We start from the raw sequence: 22,732 nt of genomic DNA, 5'->3' as shown, positions 1-22,732 counted from the left end.
CATTGCCAACACTTTCCATAGATTGGAGGTAAACTTCGCTTTATGACTGATTTCTGCATGCTTAAATTATCATGGTGTGTATGACGTTGATAGTATATAGTCAATGATACAATATAGCTACAACTGTTCTCTAGGTAATGATATCATTGTTTAATGTTTCCATCAGCATCTGTTTACTGTAACATTATATAAATAGTAACTTAATGTAATTGTGTTTTCAGTGTATAAGTAGATATGTATTTACCAAAATAAATCGAATACCAGATGGCGTCAGCTCTCAGCTGTCTGCCATGTTTCAATACAAATATTCACATACATTTCAAGTTGAGTCTTGCAACAAAACGTATTTAAAAAAGCTAATTTCCAAGTACTTGATTTAAAACCATAAATCCCTTTGAAGTAGGCATTACACATAGAACGGTCTCGTCTCGGAGCATGTACAAACCTAACGATTGAAGCGGCGAACGATTGGGATGATGTTACATTCAGTTGCATGGTCGCCCGTGTGTTTCATACGCTTGAGGATGAAACTGTTTTGTCAGCCTGATCGTTCAGCCAATACTTCACGTGTGTTCTTAATATCCCCAACAGACAGAATGGGCAAGGCAGGGGCACATGAGGTCGTGTGATGTGCGAAATTATTTCGCTTATAACTCGAAGATGTACCACACCTGCATACCACTGTTTCTTTCATCTGTTTGCGATGCAAATGAGGTGCACATGGAGACTTCCGATTCCTATTTTTTCACAAATTCGAATCAACCCATTTGTACAGAACGACGTTAGAGAGCCAGGATTTTTTTCTGGTGGGTTATTATTTTTTATATATTGTATGCGGAATGCATACTCACATACTCACATACATTTACAGGATGAAATGTTCATCTGTGTAAACCTCAATCAAAAAGGGAAAATTATTGTTTACGTTATATCGACTGATTTATAAAATTGTTTATTGTACTTTATAAAAGCAACATTTAAAAGATCAACGATTATAATATTATAGATATGTGTTTCTCCTGCTTGGGATGATAAAATACATAGACAACCAAAGTCTGTTACAACATTTCTCGGCGAAGATCATTTCAGCAACTTTTGTTTGCCTTGACAACATATACATAGCATAATATGAGAGGCAACTATTTCTTTTACCTGACAACGTCGCCTGTGCCTATCACCATGTGAGGTAGAATAACGACTAAAGCTCATTTTTCATGAAATTGGAAATTTCCCAATTTCATATAATTTCGGCGGTTGCTACAGCTACCATACATAAATGAATAAATGAGGTATGCATTTGCTCAAAAGTTAGCATTTCATTCCGTCTGCACATTCCATGACTTTCCACAATTCACAAACGTACCCTCTTGCGGCGTTCCTGTCGTTAATATACCTCACATATTTATTATTATATATTATATTTGTTTGTCAATGGATTGTGTGTCTGAGAAAATCAAATTTTCCAATTTTTACAAATATTCCCATAAAGAGAAAGTACCCCGAGGCAATAAAACGGTGGAATTAAAACGACACCCTAAGAGACATTTCATCGAATATTCATCACTTGTTGTACATTATATACTTTGATAATGTAGAGTTCTTTAATGCTGCAGTGTTTGTATTCCATAGTTCCCCCAGAGACATGTTCCAATTCTTATTCACATTTAAAAGTTCCTCACCACAATTACTACTATCGCAAATCGTTCTTTTTTTCTTTAAAGAACCGGGATATGAATGATATACAATCACAACTCATTTCAATGCATAGAATCCATTCGCACCACTGATAGAAAATCGGCTATTGTTGCTTTTGTACTAGGAAAAAAGTCACCTGTATTGTTTCTCAAATCAAGGAGTTAATTTTTTTTCAAAAGACGGTTTTCAATGTCAAAATCAAGCATCCAAGATAAAATATACTTAGAGGGAGGTTACATAATAAAAGATGTTCGTTTATGCTGTAAGGAACCACGTGTAAAAACTAATACTGGGTAGTAAGAGTAGTGAAACCAACAGTGGATCTGAAACAAGTAAACGTTTATATATAAATATAAACTTTTTTTAAAAATTTTACAACAGTTGCGAAACAAGTCAACTTTTACTAATCACTCTGGAGTACCCGGGGAAAACCCACGTGGTCGGGCAGGTGACCTTTTACCTTTTCACGTCCGTTCCGGGAATCGAACCCCGGGCTAGGTGGAAGGCGAGTGCGTTACCACTGCGCCACCCGACCACCCAAACGTAAACGTTTAATACATAGCTATCTTAAACACGCTTAAAATGTAAGCATATGACTGATTTCAAGGAATATCTAAAATTGAATTAGAAAAAAGAAAGCGTAGAAAACAGCTTATGTATTTTTAGTACAAGAACATACATCGAAACTCGGACTAAAATAATAAAATCGAACTAAATTAGCAAATAGTATGACCAATTTCAGACTTGTTGTAAAAGCTCAAACAATGTGAAATCGGAAACTTCCTTTGTGTTTTGCAAAAAGAGTGTGCTTTAATATATAGAAGAGGCGTCAACTATCTGGATCGGTATTTATTGATGTTCAACTTTTCTTCAAGTCTTATGAAATTGTCACTTTTTTCTATACAAAATATTCAAAACAGAATCGAGATACATGCGTCAATGACCTTATGTGTCGCTATTAGATTATAAGACAAAGCGCACTGTATGATAACGGTTGCGAAATACACGTATAATTGAATCTTTCATAAATGATATATGGAGTGGAAATGTGCACATGGTTATCAATGATAATTGTATTGTGTTCCGACATAGACATGCTAGCATTCTGGATTGCGCTCCCCGGACACCATCCTATCTCAATGCACAAACAGAAAACAACACGTCGATACTGATATCAAACATTTGAATGACGTAGACATTTAACCCAAGCGTTAAAAGAACATGCCTCATCTAGTCTTGTCGTATCATTAAACGTACCCGTAATATCTTTCTACAGAGAAGCGAATTTCAGAAATACGAAGTGTCCAAAAATGGAATGGCGACGTTCCAAGAAAAATAAGAAAGAAATTTATCGCACGTATCGTTATATGTAGGAAAGCCATATGTTCTTGTTTGTTTTCCATCATGAAGGAATTCCCTAAGGATGGTAGGATGTGTGGCTTAGATCGTACAATAAAAGGATCATGGTAATAAGGTTCCAGAGAAATAGATACGGATATATTCCCAGACGGGTTAAAAAAGAGAGTTTGTGCTAGTTAAAATGCGACATCGATACCAAACTGTGCCATCTTGGGTATAGGATAGGATCCACACGACAAACAATACTGTTCTGGCTCGGCTCTGAAAGAGAATTACTGAAAAATGCCTTGTATCCAATATAAACATTTCTGTAACTATGATTAGCTTCAAATACGTCTTGTTTTCAATTTTATGACAGAAGTTGCTGTTTTTCCGTATGATTATCTGTGCAATACCATATATGCCACATGCGAACATATTCTATCATATTACAGAGCCTTGGATCAATTTCCATATCCCTTATCACCAAAGCGTTTATATGTAACTGTGGTAGGCAATAACTAACAGTTTATTGACTATATTTTGAATAGTTGTAATTCTATTTTACTGCAAGTTATATTACTATTGTTGACGCAATATTTCTGAAATATTGAAAAACAAACCCACCAAACAATCATAGTAATTGATGTCTTGCAGGTATACATACTTTTAAATAACATTCACATTAAAGTGGACCGTTTCCATTAAACAATTGTTTCCAAGATTGTTTCCAAAAGCAATCAATTGGGTATGACCTTATACAGCTTGTGAAATATATGTAATTCTGCTTTTTTATTCTTTTTACGTATCTTTCTCTTCTTGTGCTATCTAAAGACTTTTACTCTTAAAATTTGTGTGGGATGTTTTAAAGATGAGCTTCCATGACGTCTTTGTGTATCGTTTTTAACAATATTGAAATGTATATCTTGCATTTGCCCCTTTAGAAAGAATAAGTCATGGCCAACAGTGACTACATTATAAATCTGTCTCGTGTTATACACACTAGGAACAGCTAATGTCAGTCTAACAAGTTATCGTGTGTTTTACTCTGTAATTCCTGTTGTGTGGCCTCGTTTTCTACATCCACGCTGCGGGAGAAGATAAGGTTGACTACTGGATCCATTTCTACTCTTGAGACTTTTTCTGTTTACTTTTGTTAGTGTCCTCCTTGATGTCCTTATTGTGACTGTATTCAGTAAACATCGAGCTGCAATTCTTTTGAAATGCGATTTATTGAACAATCACGACGAGATAGAAAGTCTTGCTGTACGGTAATTTTAATTTTCAAACAGCAAAAGACAATGCTATATTGATGTGCCTCACTGCATCACACGGGAGTCTCGTGATTGAAAAGAATAGGTGAACATTTTGTTTCCAAGTATCATTAAGATATATTTTTGCATAATTTGATAAACTAATAATGATTTATTATGCCTTGCAACCATTGCATAATTTGGGGGATTTGTAATTAAATCATTCCATTGTAACTCTTCTGGAAGGAGATAAAATTATACACTGTATTGATACAAATCTAAACGTTTTATATGACGTAAATGTAATAGGCCGATTCAAGCTTTAAATCTTTTCTAAAAGGGAATACATACATTTATTAATTAAGATGCATTATATTCGCTCTTCTTATCTAATTCCAACGCAAATTGGTACTGTTTCAATTTAGATCAAAACATTGATTTTGCTAAATCAGATATGAAGAGCGTCCTGGGTATATAAAATTTGCTTTTAAATCCATGTTGTTGGACTGTTGACAAATATCCAACAGACGGAACAGAACCTTTCACATTCCCTTCCAGCGATGAAAGGGTGACTGTGTATGTATGGCAATTTCTTCTTAAATCCGCACCTTCGATACCCGAAAAAAATCAGTACGCACGTGTAACCGATAGGTACAAAGAGATTCAAGCTCACCAGGATAGCCAGTAATTTTGGTCGTTTAGATCACCGTACAGAGTGGCACTCAGTTCGAAATGAAAAGTATGACTAAGCATTTGAAAATCTATGATTTTCAACTTGAGTTTAAGTTTCAAATTAATTGTTCAGGCTAGAAGCAGATTCCAACCCATCGACACGAAGATGATTAATAGCTTTTAGCTTAGATGGTAACTTACTTTATTTGACATAGTTTGATGTAGACAGATTATTTTCAACATAGTGATGCAGTCATACCATACTGTCAGGAAAATGGAATGTATGCTGTATTGCTGAGCCACTCGTTAAAAAACTGAATCAGAAAATTCGAAAAGAAAATTTCATTTTAGCGTATCAACAAGCTAACTTCTCATCCACGAAATGCCCAACCGTCGTCACCTCTCACCGATATATTCAGTTTGTAATTAGCTGACCACGTGTCATCATATTCGTTGGTAAATTTAACTGACCGCTACACCGGATACGATATTACGCATTTGTGTGTATCGATTGACCATCAGTCACTTTGACTTATAGGATAACATCAGGAGATATATATCGTCCAAGATTAATTAGGTTGTATACTGCCTCAAACCATGCCCTTGATTAGCATTAAAACATTCGACCCTGACCCATATTGACTTACGATAATTGTAATATAACACGTGCACAAGTACGCGTATGTTGCTGCCGATATATGTTATTACAGTAGATCTAACTTTGTGTTGTGGCTGTTGGCATTGTCTTAACATACGGTTTCCACTCATAAACAAACAAACGGACGGATACATCATTGGAACAACACCTTAGTGAACCGTTCCGCTAATTATGATTGGAATATTTGGGCCATGCTGTCCCATTCTCAACACTTGCAATCACTGTTATTGACAATCCTCTTGGTGATGTCTCCCAAGATGGATCTTGCTTATCAGATTAATTTGACCAGGTTCCTGGCATTTATTTAAGATTAGAGCAAAACCGCTCCCTAAGTGGCCTTGATATTAGTGGAACTCATTGGAGAGAAACGCATATTAATTAGACTTAATCGTTCATACATTTCGTTGAGGCTTCTTATGTCATAGATTATATAATAATTTATCTAATAAACCTATTCTTGAGTTTCATTTATTTTTATAAAAATAGGGGAGGAAAGTAGAACCCGCCTAACAAAACAACAAAAAACCCTTCCCCCACCCAAAAAGGAGATTTTATAGAAGAGGTCATGATCGTCTGTAATAAATGACTTGGTAAATCCAACAAGGTCTGCCAGAATTTCCGACTTTAGTCACTGACAGAGATGAAAATCATCTGAAGATTTAAATTGAACGTTAATATCTTTGCTTATAATTTTATATGCTATCTAAATAGAAATACATGAAGTAGTATTAATAACCAACGAAATGTTACTGTTAAGTAAGCGAAGTTGTGATTCTAACTCAATCACATTCAAACTGTTAATGAAAAAATATCAACATTGAATATTTAATAGAAACACAGCGAGACCGGATGTTGCGTAACTGACAACACTCATGTATTTCTTGATTAAGACATTACCATTATAGCAAAATGATACATGTTACTGACAAGAAAAGCAGCCAGGCAAATCTATTTGTATGGAAGATCGTGATCTTAGACCGCCCGGAAAATTCATTTGTATGGGAGATCGTGATATTAAACCTCCCGACAAACTTTCTTTTATGGAACATTATGGCCTTAAACCATCAGACAAACTCACTTTTATAGAACATCGCGACCTTAAACCATCAGACAAACTCACTTTTATAGAACATCGCGACCTTAATTAAACTAACAGACAAACTCACTTTTATAGAACATCGCGAACTTAAACTAACAGACAAACTCACTTTGTAATGAGACATAGGAGTCTTAGGTCATCAGACAAACTCACTCAAACCATCAAGCAAACTTATTTTTGTGGAACATAGCGATTTTCCTATCACCCAAACATATATAACGTCTCCTAATGAGACAGCAAAATAAAGAGGTTATTGATAATGTCAGCTTTACATTTGGGCAGGATTTTAACATTGTCATTTTAATGTGATAATTGTAGCTATATCTATAGGCATTTTCTTTTCTGGAGTAAACACAGCATTCCCAAGAAGACATTTATCCAATACAAAACTAAGTGAAGATGATGTACACCGTCACGAATGTAGATGCAGTATGGAATAGTAGAGTCAATGACATCTTCCCGTGTTTCCGCACGATGATGGTTGTGTTACACGTGGTTTTAATATAGAAACGACTGCATCTTCCACACACGCAATATAACACTAACATTGAACAAGTGTGATATAACAAGTAACATGCATCTCATAGACTATACGTCTTCGTATTATATGCTCCACGGGAGGATGGTGTTTTAAACAGTACAGAATATCTACATTTATGTTTTATTGAATTTAGACAATAATGCCGTAGTCAACAGACAACGAACATTAACAGAAATTTATAATATACCACATAAATAGTATTCACATAAGACTGAGTCACCACTATACGGAAAAATAATAAACTAGAAATGCATTCACACACTTGCAAGGGGCATTAGACTAGAAATGCATTCTTACACTTACGAAGATGCTAAACTAGAAAAGCATTCACACACTTACAAGCGACAGTAGACTAGAAATGCATTCACACACTTACAAGGGGCATTAGACCAGAAATGCATTCAGACACTTACAAATGATACTAGACTTAGTGTACGTTCTCTTAATTGAACATAGCATTATTGTAAATTGCGTTGATTATTCGGTGAAATCGATTTGATTTACAGTAAGTAACGAGAGAAGCACAATAGATGTAATTGCGAACGTGATAACGAGAGCGAGAAAAAAAGGACAACATGATGCATGTTTTAGAGCAACTGTTAACAGCCGGTGAAAGCCCCCAAATTTTAGGACAGCAAATTGTATAAAAGGAATGACATTTTGAATACAATCTCCTTCAAAAACTTTATATTTCATTAAAGGTGCACTTTTTTACTTACGACTCTAGTAAATTTACCAAAAATGAAGCGACAGATAAAATTTATTTATGAACATAACTGGATAATTAATTATTATATTTGTCAATACTGCTGTAGAAGATGGTCTTATTACGTACAATTTCTGAATTTATAAGTTAACCAGATCGATAATCTGTTGGCTACTGCAGGTTCAATATGAAATTCAACGGTCTGTATAGTAGTATCCGAGTGGCACCAAGCATCTCTACCCCTTGTTACTAAGGCACGAGTAATAAGACTTTCGATCGTAACCTGGGCACAGCTATGGACATTACACGGCACTAGACTTATAATGATAGTTACATTTCCAATTCTCGCTCCATTTACCGAGAGGTTATTATCCAAGCTCACAGACGAAATTAGATTAATGTTCATTTCCCTCATGAATATAAGAAGTAGCAACCGAGAAGGGAAAGCCTCATGTCGGGAACGTGCATGTGAGACATCTTCGGATCGCTATCAGGTCAAGGTTGAAAGATTTGTTATCGAACCCTTCCACCCAGGAATAGTTAAACCCAAATGAACATATAGCGCGTCTTGGCTAAGTGCTCGTAAAGCAAGATGTATGCTTGATACAAAAGAATGGAATTATTTCGCATATAAAATGTGTTGTTATTTTGTCAATATATATGTTTAAGTAAGTAAGTCAAGAAGATAGAGATAGTACGAAAGACTCACAAGAGTATAGCACATTTTCTTACAAGTTTAGACACTGTAAATCCATATAATTAATTAACCTGTATCATACAAATAATTTGTCCTACTAAGATCTATCAGTGATGCTAAGAGCCTAAATTTGAAACCCAGGAGGCGGCTGGGGAAAACCTAATTTGATAAAAAGAAATATCAACTTTCTAGATCGGAAGGTGTACTAGCCCATGATTCAACAAATTTCGTTCTTATCATATATCTGATAATTTCAAAAGAACGTCAAGGACATGACGATATTCTAAAACAAGCCACCACACGAGTTAACTGAAACCTTGTATACAGCTTATGGCAAAACCTAGGGGACAAATCCACCACCATCGTCTACACCTGCTCTCTATTTATCATGCTTACAGATGTTAAGTAGTTTATTGATTTCTTGATAATCTTTCTTTATTTGTCTTTTTTATATTTACGATGTGATTCTGTCGATTTTCTAGTATGTTTATTTCTGCATTATCTGTTATATATAGACACCGTTATCCAACGACTGCTGTTTCTAAAATACGTTGTTGGAGTCACATCTGCATTAAATGCCAACTCAATAAATGGTGTTTATAATTTTTGTTTGTTATTTCTCTGTTAACTGTTATGAAATGTCATCTTTAATGATACAGAAGAGAAATTCTCAACTGAAAAATCAACAATTTTATGCTACATGTGAAAACTGGTTACAGAAACTGAGAAAAATCCAAGTATTGACAGCCTATGGGGTCACTTTCTAGAGAAAATTAATGAAAAAACATATGCTTCATTTCATTTAAGATTATTATCAAAGCATGAACGTTAAAGGTATAATTTGTCCTATTGTTTTTCATGCATTCTTGATTGCTCCTCAGTTAATCGGATTTTCCATCGTTAATCCTGAGATTGCTGGACTTGATTGTATTTCCGTTCGCTTTTTATTGCTGAATTTATCGATTTCCTATCTTGTCTCATTTTTTATATGGTATCAGATTCTAATCTATATTAACAGCACTTTCAACTCAACCTATCCTCTATTGTTTCCAGATTGACTTTTCGTCATCAAAATGAAGTAAAATGCAATTACGCATATCATTCCATAATTTGAATTTTGACTTTTCTTTATTTTATTATATCCAGCATCATTAGTACATCTGTTGTCTAAACTATTTAAGAATATATTGTATGTCTGAGAATAGAAATATTCCATATAATCACAGGATCGAATTAATGTATGACTATGCAGACATTCCTATGGAATGAAACTTGATATGTTACTATAATAGGCACTGGTGTCTCCCTCTCTTATCCATGTTTTTATGTTTGGAAAAAAAACAAAGAAAAACACAATTTTAGAATCCCTTGTTGACGCTTTGATACGAATATCAAGCTATAAAATAACATTAATGAATATCAGAGTTTCCTAATGAGATAATTCCCGTCCTCCTGACACGAAGCAATGCATTGTTAATGCGGTTATATTAATAATTGGTATCCTTAAAACCATCATTAGCAATGTTATACTTCGTAAACTGTATCATTCTCTTTGTCCATGACAATGACTATGTGAGTCGGTGTGTCATGAAAGGGGCTGCATCTATATTATAGTAATCTTCATATTCACCAAGTCAGCTTCAAAGCACTAATACGCGATACGAACATGGTGTAAAAGACAAACAAATAAATAGCATTTTCCGATACAAATTTGGAATTAGATACAATAGAGTCAGTGTATGGAAAAATAGCATCCTGTAACTGTTTCGTCCTTCTAGGACCCGTCAGTGATGCTACATAATACAGCTGTTTCGTCCTTCTAAGACTCGTCAGTGAGGCTACATAATACAGTTGTTTCGTCCTTCTTGGACTCGTCAGTGATGCTACATAATACAGTTGTTTCGGCTTTCTAGGACTCGTCAGTGAGGCTATATAATACAGTTGTTTCGTCTTTCTAAGACTCGTCAGTGAGGCTACATAACACAGTTGTTTCGTCCTTCTAGGACTCGACATTGATGTTAAAGGCGACTAAGGAATGCCAAAATTGATCGAATGCAATGTCAAAATCTAGATGGAGAGGTGCATTAGCCCTATCATTTAATGCATTTCAAATGTCTGATATATGTGATTATTAAAAAAACACCGTTAAGCAGATGTGTTTATTCTGAACAATACCACTATTAAAATGACTCAAAACGTGGCATGCATGTAAGGCAAATCCCCGGACAAAAATTCCACCATCAGTGTCTAACAAATGTAATCTCGTCGATGGTACGAAAGATACACAGGTGAATACTTTCGATACAAAATTAGATTTAGACATAGTGGTTACAGTTCCAGATAGGATTTAACACGACAATGTGGGCACGGGTAAAAACTAACACGATGTTCTCAAGGAAGTATTTATGGTAAAATTAACAGTATTTTGGAAAGGAAACAAGTTTAATACTTTTCTTTCTTTGGGTAATAAATGCCACGTATTTTTAATTTCCCTTTATGATTTTATCTATCTATTTTCTTATGAGGAAAATTTAGAAGTAAATTGCTTTCTAATATCTTCAGTTAAGGACTTTCGTGTTTTTGTAATGAATGCATTTATGTGGCAATGTTTATGTATGGTCATGCACAACCCACGTAGAGGTATCTGGGCCATGTCAATCATGAACCGCATGCTTATCTATTATTGATGCAATGTTTCCATTTAGAACAGTAAATTGATATTCAGCGCAGAATTGGTATTATTAGAGATTGAAAATGATTAATTACGAATGGAAAATATTGACATACAAAGAAATATTTCTATTTATGTAAACATTAAAGAAAATATCTAATTTGAAAGAAAGATTCGTTGAATTTTTTCCTTTGTTAACAAAATTCAAAGATTGTATCTAGCCTTTTTTCGTGAGAGAAAAATTTTCATATTGATAACCCGTAAGAAGATTTGTCTCATCATTAACGATCTCTTTGATCATCTTTGTTTTTTTTTTTTAAATGTCATGTCATTTATAGATATATGCTCTAGAATTAAAAAAAAAATGTTATAAACGCTCGTCGCCCTTTGCTTAAAAAAAACAAAAACTTAACGTACATGTGTGTATAATATGAAGAATGTGCTATGACGTCATTGCATCAGCAAAGTGAACAAGTCTGGTTATGTTACTGTAAATACGGTAAAATAAACATTAAAACTTCTGAAACGTGACAAAGGTTGATGAAATATCACTATGATTGAGGTTCTGGTTACGTGTACTGCCTGGAGAAAAGAATTAAATACCAAATGTGAACAGTGGATACTATTTAATTGTTTGACTCTTTGAGCCAACTGCAGCATCTGAAGGTTTCTATTCTTGACAACAGTTAATATCAATCATAAAAATTCGTGCTTTGAAATGAACATGAAACTGCTAGTACAGTACATTATACCTACATTTAGGACCTGATCACAGACGCTTTACATGCTAGTACACAGGATGTAGATACACACACGTGCCTTTCATCTATGACTCTATCACTCCAAGTAGTGTATATCTAAACACTGGTGATTCTCTATCAGTGGAAAACGATAGAGATATTAAAAGTTGGAACACTCTTCAAGTCATGGAGACGTGGCTTATAAAAGTACATTATACGTATAAAACACATACATTTGTAATATCTAAGGATGTAGATAATGTTTTCATATACTTATCTTAGATCCTTAGTACAGGATTTTGCTGCAGAATTTCAAATGGAAACAAATTATGTATAACAATGTATATAAACGAAAGTTTTTCACTGACAAGTCTATTTTATTTCAGGATTTCATGCACAGAAAGACAAACGTATTAAGGACTTGAAAAGTATACAAAAATAGTAATATATTCCTTAGTGATATTTATTGTGTCCCCCTATAACAGGTTCACGACTTGAGCTATGTCTTGGGTATGTATACAAGTAAAGAAACGAAAATAACTTCATTTTATCAAATGACTATATAGGTAAAAACAATGTCAACCATTTTGCAAAAGCATATTTACAACATAAACAATATTAATAATACAAACATATACATGTAATACATTATTCTAAAAACATTCATAATATAGCCAAAAATTAGAATAATATGGCATAAAATTGTCTACAATGTTGCATAAACATATATGCAATATAAATAGTGGAGCAATTCGATTTTAATTTTAATAAACGTAATAACAACCTTAATAGCTCAGAGGACAGGCAAAGACTCCTACCCAGTTGTTAGAATCTGTGTCTGTCGTCCGAGCCAAGTTGAGATAAGACCAATCTAAATATCTTTTTTAATGGAAAAATATCAAAACTTCGTGGTGCTCTTTGATCATGTCGTGACACCACTCAACAACTTCCGGTTGTGGCTAACGTTTTGTTAAGTTCTACTTCCTATGCTAGAGATTAAAGAGTTCGTTGTTCTCAATCAGGAAGTCAGCGAATGGTATTTTGTGTATTTTCTATGTTAATCTAGTTTTTAGACATCTGGTATTTGCACTCTGAACAAATTGTTTGCATGGTTTTGTCACGAAGACAACCTGCTACTTCCGGTTTAGTGTCGAATGGCCGATAGTTTATCTGATCGTTATGAATTAGTCAAGTCCCTTCCAGTGATGAGTTGGGTTTCGTCATACATTACGTTTTATACTCCTTCCACAGACGAACGATGCACTATTTCATATCTAAGAATTCACATTTTTGTACCGTTCTACGAGTTATGACCTAATCATCATTCTAGAGTTCTAGAAGCACAATAAAGTTTTTTTAGTATTTGTCTTAATTGTACCCACATTGTAATTATAAAATTGTTCGTTTTGGAATGAAACAATATTGCAACTTTACTGAATTGAAGGAATATTGCACACCCGCATGTTTTTGACATTTGTATCGATCAATTTCGATCCTTTTTGTCCCAAAGGTTTCATTACAATCAATAAAAAGCACTATAAAAAGGAACCGCTTTAGTCATTATTTGACTAAATTTGTGAGTCATGGTCATCGTCACGTTTCCATTTTATTTTACACCACTATAACGGAAAAAATTGATAATTTTATATGTGTTTGCTTGTGTTTTTGGTTTCATTTTTATACATGCGAGTTACATGTGTAATGAATTTTGATATCCGGTTGATCCGATTACTGGATTTACAATAAGAACAGCAAGAAAATGCCAACATTTCAATATAATCATAACCCAAACTCAAATTCAATGAAACTAGAGCAAAATGTGAACAAAGGAAAAAATTATTCCTGAAAAAGTACAAGGACAAGACCAGGTGTTCCGGAAGAGTAAGTGCATTTTGCATCATCGACAACATGGGGATGCTTAATGCAATCCAGAAATAGAAAAAAAATTCACAATGGGGAAACTGAAATCCTCACGCTTATCATACAACTTGATGGAAAGCTGTCCTTGTTGATGTCGATCTCGTTGTAGAAAAACATCGAGATAAGCGTGTCCTTGTTTTTCAATACTGGTAGGTATAGACGATGGACTTGGTCAAGAAATCTCTTGTTATTTAAAGACAAGACGTCATCAATAAATCTGAAAGTGATAGGGCACAGAAGGTGCAGTTGCTTCCCATAGGCTAGCCAATAGTCCGTTGGAAGATCTTTCCACCAAACTCGACGGAGATGAAGTTTTCACTCAACCGGAGACCAATTTTATAGTGCTAGACCAATCGTCCATGGAACCCTAGCGAGTTTCAGTGGATTTGCTAGTCAGTCACGTGCAATTTTACTTAGTTATAGATGGCCACAAATTAACCGTTTAAACCATAAATATGCTATGATAGATAATTACGATATTAGGACAGTTGTAGTTAGTGAAACATATTTAAAATTGCTAACATTATATATATATAATACAAAATATATCATGAACGAAAAGAAATGGTTTTAATCTTGATTTACATCATGGTTAGTCGATTTGGATACGGAATTAATTAACACGATTTCCATTTACAAAGGATAACGCACCACTAGACAAAAATCGATTTGAAACGTATTACGTAAAATACCGTTTGTCATGTAAAACACAAATTGTTAAAGGAGGACGTGGATCTTTCAGTCGATGGATGTCCACTAATTACCTATTGACAGGCAGTTTAGTGTAATACACAGCTGTATTCTGTCATGGTTTTACAGTATAGTCTATGCTTAATGCTTTTCTTTATTGCATCCGATAGGACACAAGCCATGTAACTACCATAGTTAACATGAGAATGCTTCCATTAAGAGTTATATGCCTAGAGACAATTGTTTGTTTAAGAAGATTTATAGATTTACAGCGGTTCTATGTGCATATCAGCTATCCGTTGTGTTATTAATTGATATTATGACGTCACATTAGGAATTAGATTGATGAACAATAAACGGGGACATTGTTTGGTTTAATAGATGTAAAATCAATAATATGTTTATGTGTGATGTGAGAAATACATCATCTCTTTATTCAAACTTTAATTGATTACAGCTTCTAAAGCAAGAAACTTTAGATCAATATATGTATAAAAAGTTAAAACACTGGAAAACATAAGCGCTCCCAATTCTTCTTCAGATGTATATATATAGGTATTAAAAGACTGTATAAACTTTTTAAAAACAAGACAGAACACTATTGACTTTACGTTTTAAAAGCCCTCCTTTGATCCGGAAATGTTTGTGTCTAGTAATACGGTTGACTGCTCTCGTGTCAATTTGACGCCAAACAATATAATTTTTCACTTACAACTCACTCAATAAAACTTTATGTATGGTGCCTATATATTCTCATAAACTGTAGCACGTATTACGATTGTCTCGGTACGTGCCCCCATTAACTGTCTATATAACGATTTTATCCCGTCCATGACTTTCACGAAAGTCTCCATATTAACAACATTGGTGATTAATCTCAGCATTTCCTTCCCGTGCCTGTTCATCCATATCAGCTCGGAAATTATATGTCCACAGAAAGTCTTCAGGCATTGCTTATGTCAAGCTTGTTGTTTGATGCCGAACCTGGAGCATATAATTCTTATTCATGGTATGGTTTCCACTTTTCCATGTTAATTGGGTGTTAGGGCATGATGGAAGCTTGTATACATCTACAAGTCTCCATCGCGCACGTCCAAAGAAATATTTTATACAAACGCACTGTAAACGCCAACTGCTGTCATGTCCACACTGACACCAAAGGTTGCTCTCATTGGAAGGGATGTCAGTATCCTGGAAAGTGTTGACTAGTTGTCAATTTATCACTCTTATGGTAATGAAGTGACTTAACCATCCCCAGCCTCTCAAGATGTTTTTTTGGTGTAATAAGTGTTTGAGACAGATTCGAAATATATTTTCAAAAAAGTTTCGAAATCAGGCATTTAAGTATTTCTTTGTAGTCACTTTCTGCGAAAAATCAGAGAAATTAGAGAAGATATGTTACTTATCTGTTGTAATCCTTAATTGTTTTTACAGAGATTTGAGTGATTTCCGTCCAATTCGACAGTCGTATTTTTTTACCGTCGTGTGTGACCTACATCTATGTATGTAACAACAGTAAATTAATTTGAAGCTCCCTAGAGACACAAATAGAATGAGTTTACTTTAACATTAAAAAAGGTTCTTCTTCAAATCAGATTGGATTTTTATTTCAGCGACCTTGGTAATAATTAATCCCTCGATAATCTTTAAACCAAAAGGTATATAACAATTAGGGGGAGCTGCAGCACTCCATCACAGAGTATCTAGAGATATGTACACAATATATATATATACAAGGTTGGTCTACCCAGCACTATACCAGTAGACATTGACTGGGTATACAACAGTACGTTTAACGAATCTCACATATTTGTCGGAATTATATTGAATTTATCTAAAGTTAGATTAAAAAAACAGTGTCACTAGTTTTTATTTGAAAATTCTATTACAACACAACTCACAAGAAAACAAACAGTTTCAATCTCCTTTTAACTACAAGTCAGGACGTTTTCGATATAGAGTCAATTACGTTACCTATTGATGACGTAATGATAGTGTTGTTATCAGTAAGCCATAATTATTTATAAAACTGATATATTTAACGACAGGCAAGTCATATAATCAAAATTCAGATGGTATAATAATCAATATGCTCGCAGGCAAACGTGAGGAATATCAACCAAGCATGAAGTATTGGTGTCGTGTGGAAAGGTTGTCAATGTGACGTAAATGGAATTAGGAAGTAATCAAAAAGTTTTAAATGAATATGGGTGTTTACGTTTCAAATGTATGTCCATTGATGGGTGCCGTAAAAATGACGGAAGGGGCAGTTAGGGCAACCTCATTTTCTCCGTAATAGCTCTCTGCGTTTTGATGTTGCATCAAAAACTGGAATCAGTAATTACGCGTGTTCGTGTTGAAGCCATAACCGGTTTGTAAATTATTACTAATAATCTGTAACTATTTGGGAGCAAACAAAAAGCAGATCATTTGTTAAAAGCTAATGACTGCAATAGATCAGGAAAAGAGAACGCTGCACGCGATATTATTCTTAATTTAATTCTGCACTTTAGTACGAGTTTTGACGTTTTCATGTTTATTTGACAAATCGATGTTGGATATTTCATGACAGCGGAATGTTTAGTGCATTTATTGTAAGGTTTCGACATTCTTTAATTAACTTCTGTCGTTCTACTAATCCTTGTAATCTGATTTGACTTGTTATTTCAATGTAAAGTATGTGAGCATTGACGCATCATGTTCAATTCAAGTTAATGTTTCTTCGCCAGCCTAGGAAACAACCCGACATCGGTGACTGTGCTATCGATAACATTTGGTTTAAGCTGACGCTCAACAAGTTTGGTAACTAGGAGACCGTTCCAATTCACGTAGCTTGAAAGAACACAAAAAAAGTAGTTAGCCAACATATTGAACCAAATTTATGGAATTTCCAACCACCACGCCTTCTATACAATTAGCACTGAGTGAGAAGTGACGGTCCCGACATATGAGAACGGATATTGTAATCATGTTACACAATCGGTAATCCGTATAATTTACAAATCAAATCGATACTATTTTGGTCAGTACTTCCATTTTAATATCGTAATTTTTCAACTTGAATTCTAATGTTTATTGATTTCAATTTTTTAAGGAAACTGTCTAATCGATTGTATGAGTCAAATCAAATTCAGCTGTGATTTCATCAATTACAGCTAAATTTGATGTGATTAATTTCATGTTAATACCTGAAGAGAATATACACCGTAAGATATCAACACAATACCTTGATAATAAAACTCTGTAGCCCTAGTTTTTACATTGTATAGTTGTGTCCAATGCAATACAGATCGCTTTAATTTCAGTTCGATTTCTTTATTGTCTGTAGGCCTTACGGTTCATAGTACATATTGCATACACGTACAATGCATAATATGGACATGAGACAGAAAATCAAAAGTGAAAAACGAATTTAATAAATACAAATATTATCTTCTTTCATTCAGAAATAGATGGATGGTTTATTTTCTTAGTTTTACCTGACACGAAATAGTTTTGTGAATTCAAACGCCGAAGTTCCTAACTTCCGAAGTCATTATATTAATTACATATTAACACAGAATGATGCTAATCTCCGACTTCATAAGTCGACTTATACAATATCTCCAATTCCGTTCGATATTAGTATAACAGATTGTGTGGACATACGAAATTGGTTAAACAAATAAATATGTCTTAAGCATAAATTTGGTTAGATAAAGCTGTATAGATAAATTACGTACAATATGTTTACATGAGAAACATTTAGAGAACGTATGTAATAGACCTACGTATAAAGATATATTGATTCATGTAAGTTTTCTAAAGTTGCCAAAAATAACACTGGATCGTCAGCATATGGCATAAAAGATTGGCCTAATCCTTCAAAATCTTATTGTTGGTTATTTAGGAACATTTGGTTGGTATTATTAAAAGTTCGTGTAGCATAGCCGGTGGGAAATTTGAGTGCGACGTTTCGATAACTACACTGTCATTTTAAGGAAGGGACCAATATTTCTGGTTGAACTATAATCCTAGTCGAGAATGGCGCCAGGAGATGGTAAATATATCATATATATACTAAAAAAGATTCGAAGTCGTTAAAATACACAGAAAAAAGAATCGACAATTAAACTCCGTCTAGCTTGCCTTTTCATGAGGGGGTACAATGTAGATTGTTCAAGCTAATACAAATACCGGTGTATAAACGTTATTTTTTTGTTATGAGGATACATAACAAGAGATATTACCTATTATTTGGCGCTTTGTTAACCATATTTTCAATACCTGGTCACTTTTTACTATATGGTTTTGTTCACCGTAAGACTGATCCGTTATTCCAAAGTATCTAAAAATAGCGACATGACTGTCACCTGGTGTTTGGTAAAATAAAAATATATCATTTTGATAACCACAGGTCCGGCTGATCTAGTAAATAATTAATTTTACTACGGGAATTCGAAAGCCATGGTCGTGCAGTCTTATTCTGAATTGTAAAGAAACCTTTCTGGTGATATATACGTACATTTAGCCATAGTCAGGTTTAATGTAAATTTTCTGTAGAACTGCTAACTGTGCCAGTTATTTTACAGATGCTGGGTTAACGATTTCAATACATACACACGTAGTTAGTTTTATATACATTTAAGTATAGATGTTTTTCATCTGTATAGTAGCTTAATGTAAGTTCAACCCTTTAAGCACAAAAAACACATGTTCTGTATTTTTTTAAGAGCTTTGATGGGGAACCAGTTTTATCGGTTATAATTATTTGATATTTATCACAATTACTAACTATTTCAATTTGCTTATAAATCGTGATTGTTTCCAATCAGATCAGACATACCAGTGGTTTAGCCTTCAGCTGAACAAAAATATTTCCTAAATTTAGACCTGCTAATACAAACGTGATGTTCGTTTCTATCGAGAACATCCAATTTGTTAATAGCCTTAATGTTGGCGTAAATTGGACTTAAACAGATGGGCACCTTCCATATATCTACGGAGTGCATTTGTTAATTTTGGCGTATGGAAGAATTGAATAATTCAGGTATAAGAATATTCCCTGTACACTCAGCAGGAAGCTCAAATGTTGATAAAAAAATTCAATATTCAAGTTAATTAAAAATGTTCGTTGAGTCATTTCTTCAATTCTTTTTTTTTCTTCATTATTATATTGAACTTTACAACTGTTTGTCTGTCACAACTTTCCTTACCAAGATGGTGGTTCTACGCGTTTATTGTGCGACCTTTTGTGAAGGATTGGTATCTATTCTGTCTATTCCTCCACGCCATGTACTCAACTTTCTTCTAAATCCATTTTTCTTCTTTTGTTGAAAAAGAAACCTATTCGATGCTCAGAAGTGTTTGGCATTAATTCACAGCGCTTGTTGTGACTACGTCTTTGAACGCGAATCAATCTTACTAGTAATATAACCAACATTATCTTGTAGGAAGTAGTATTAGACGGGTGACCAACTCCGCATTTTCTCGTCTAATACTACATCTAACACAAGGGTCACACATATAACAATGTCCGGGGATTTCCTCATGTCAATCTTATTTTTTTCTCTTTCTTTTTCCATTAAAACCCAAACAATAAGTACAAACTCCCTCCGGCGTGCTTGTAGTTATCTGGTATGGACGTTATATTGAAGCCAGATCTCACGATAGAATCTCTTTATTGAAGAACAATAGTGCCGAGACTGGCTGTATTTCCTTGGTTCGCAGACGTCCACACATGGTTTTGACATCTGTCTAGACGTATTACCCTGTAAATCTTTGGTGTTTACAGGGATGTGTACTTATTGATAAAATACTTCTGAGCGTAAGTAATCCGTCTATTGACGTATATTGATTAAATGTTTTAATTTGCTGACTTCACAAGAGAGGAATATAAATGTAACTATCATCAGCTCCCAAGGTGACGTAGGCGTGCGTACTGTGGTGCCACTTGATGTAGCTCCAGTGTGGTCGCTAGAATAGAAACTGTCTATATGGAAATACTACAATTTATAACAATATGAAACACTTATCTCCCTTAATAGATGTTTATTTATTGGTTGTACGCTATTGTCATCAGATCTGTTTTAATACGCTATCAAAATGATGGCTCAGAGTCAGTATCATTGTTACTTGATGATACAGTAGAAACACTTGCTCAGAGTCCGTATCATTGTTACTTGATACAGTAGGAACACTGGCTCAGAGTCAGTATCATTGTTACTTGATACAGTAGAAACACTGGCTCAGAGTCAGTATCATTGTTACTTGATACAGTAGAAACACTGGCTCAGAGTCAGTATCATTGCTACTTGATGATACAGTAGAAACACTGGCTCAGAGTCAGTATCATTGTTACTTGATACAGTAGGAACACTGGCTCAGAGTCAGTATCATTGTTACTTGATACAGTAGAAACACTGGCTCAGAGTCAGTATCCTTGTTACTTAATACAGTAGAAACACTGGCTCAGAGTCAGTATCATTGTTACTTGATGATACAGTAGAAACACTGGCTCAGAGTCAGTATCATTGTTACTTGATACAGTAGAAACACTGGCTCAGAGTCAGTATCATTGTTACTTGATGATACAGTAGAAACACTGGCTCAGAGTCAGTATCATTGTTACTTGATACAGTAGAAACACTGACTCAGAGTCAGTGTCATTGTTACTTGATACAGTAGAAACACTGGCTCAGAGTCAGTATCATTGTTACTTGATAGAGTAGAAACACTGGCTCAGAGTAAGTATCATTGTTACTTGATGATATAGTAGAAACACTAGCTCAGAGTCAGTATCATTGTTACTTGATACAGTAGAAACACTGGCTCAGAGTCAGTAACATTGTTACTTGATGATACAGTAGAAACGCTGGCTCAGAGCCAGTATCCTTGTTACTTGATACAGTAGAAACACTGGCTCAGAGTCAGTAGCATTGTTACTTGATACAGTAGAAACGCTGGCTCAGAGTCAGTATCATTGTTACTTGATACAGTAGAAACACTGGCTCAGAGTCAGTATCATTGTCACTTGATGAAACAGTAGAAACACTGGCTCAGAGTCAGTATCCTTGTTACTTGATGATACAGTAGAAACACTGGCTCAGAGTCAGTAACATTGTTACTTGATACAGTAGAAACACTGACTCAGAGTCAGTGTCATTGTTACTTGATACAGTAAGAACACTGGCTCAGAGTCAGTATCCTTGTTACTTGATGATACAGTAGAAACACTAGCTCAGAGTCAGTATCATTGTTACTTGATACAGTAGAAACACTGGCTCAGAGTCAGTATCATTGTTACTTGATACAGTAGAAACACTGGCTCAGAGTCAGTATCATTGTCACTTGATGAAACAGTAGACACACTGGCTCAGAGTCAGTATCCTTGTTACTTGATGATACAGTAGAAACACTGGCTCAGAGTCAGTAACATTGTTACTTGATACAGTAGAAACACTGACTCAGAGTCAGTGTCATTGTTACTTGATACAGTAAGAACACTGGCTCAGAGTCAGTATCCTTGTTACTTGATGATACAGTAGAAACACTTGCTCAGAGTCAGTAACATTGTTACTTGATACAGTAGAAACACTGACTCAGAGTCAGTGTCATTGTTACTTAATACAGTAAAAACACTGACTCGGAGTCCGTACCATTGTTATTTAATACAGTAGAAACACTGGCTCAGAGTCCGTACCATTGTTACTTGATACAGTAGAAACACTAGCTCAGAGTCCGTATCATTGTCACTTGATACAGTAGAAACACTAGCTCAGAGTCAGTATCATTGTTACTTGATACAGTAGAAACACTGACTCAGAGAGTCCCTATCATTGTTACTTGATACAGCAGAAACACTGGCTCAGAGTCCGTACCATTGTTACTTGATACAGTAGAAACACTAGCTCAGAGTCAGTATCATTGTTACTTGATACAGTAGAAACACTGACTCAGAGAGTCCCTATCATTGTTACTTGATACAGCAGAAACACTGGTTCAGAGTCAGTAACATTGTTACTTGATACAGTAGAAACACTGGCTCAGAGTCAGTATCCTTGTTACTTGATA

At 34.7% G+C, this 22,732-nt stretch overlaps 1 protein-coding gene across 1 annotated transcript in view; it reads left to right on the top strand.

Moving 5' to 3' along the window:
- LOC132551170 (neuroglobin-like) overlaps window positions 1-22,732 on the top strand; it is a 59,410-nt gene that overhangs the window by 14,352 nt on the left and 22,326 nt on the right. The gene's annotated exons all lie outside the window — the stretch shown is intronic.

Source organism: Ylistrum balloti, unplaced genomic scaffold, assembly GCF_031769215.1.
Source record: "Ylistrum balloti isolate Yb309-2 unplaced genomic scaffold, AGI_CSIRO_Ybal_v1 Utg369626, whole genome shotgun sequence".
NCBI classification, from domain to species: domain Eukaryota; kingdom Metazoa; phylum Mollusca; class Bivalvia; order Pectinida; family Pectinidae; genus Ylistrum; species Ylistrum balloti.
This window is presented reverse-complemented; position numbering and strand designations above follow the sequence as displayed.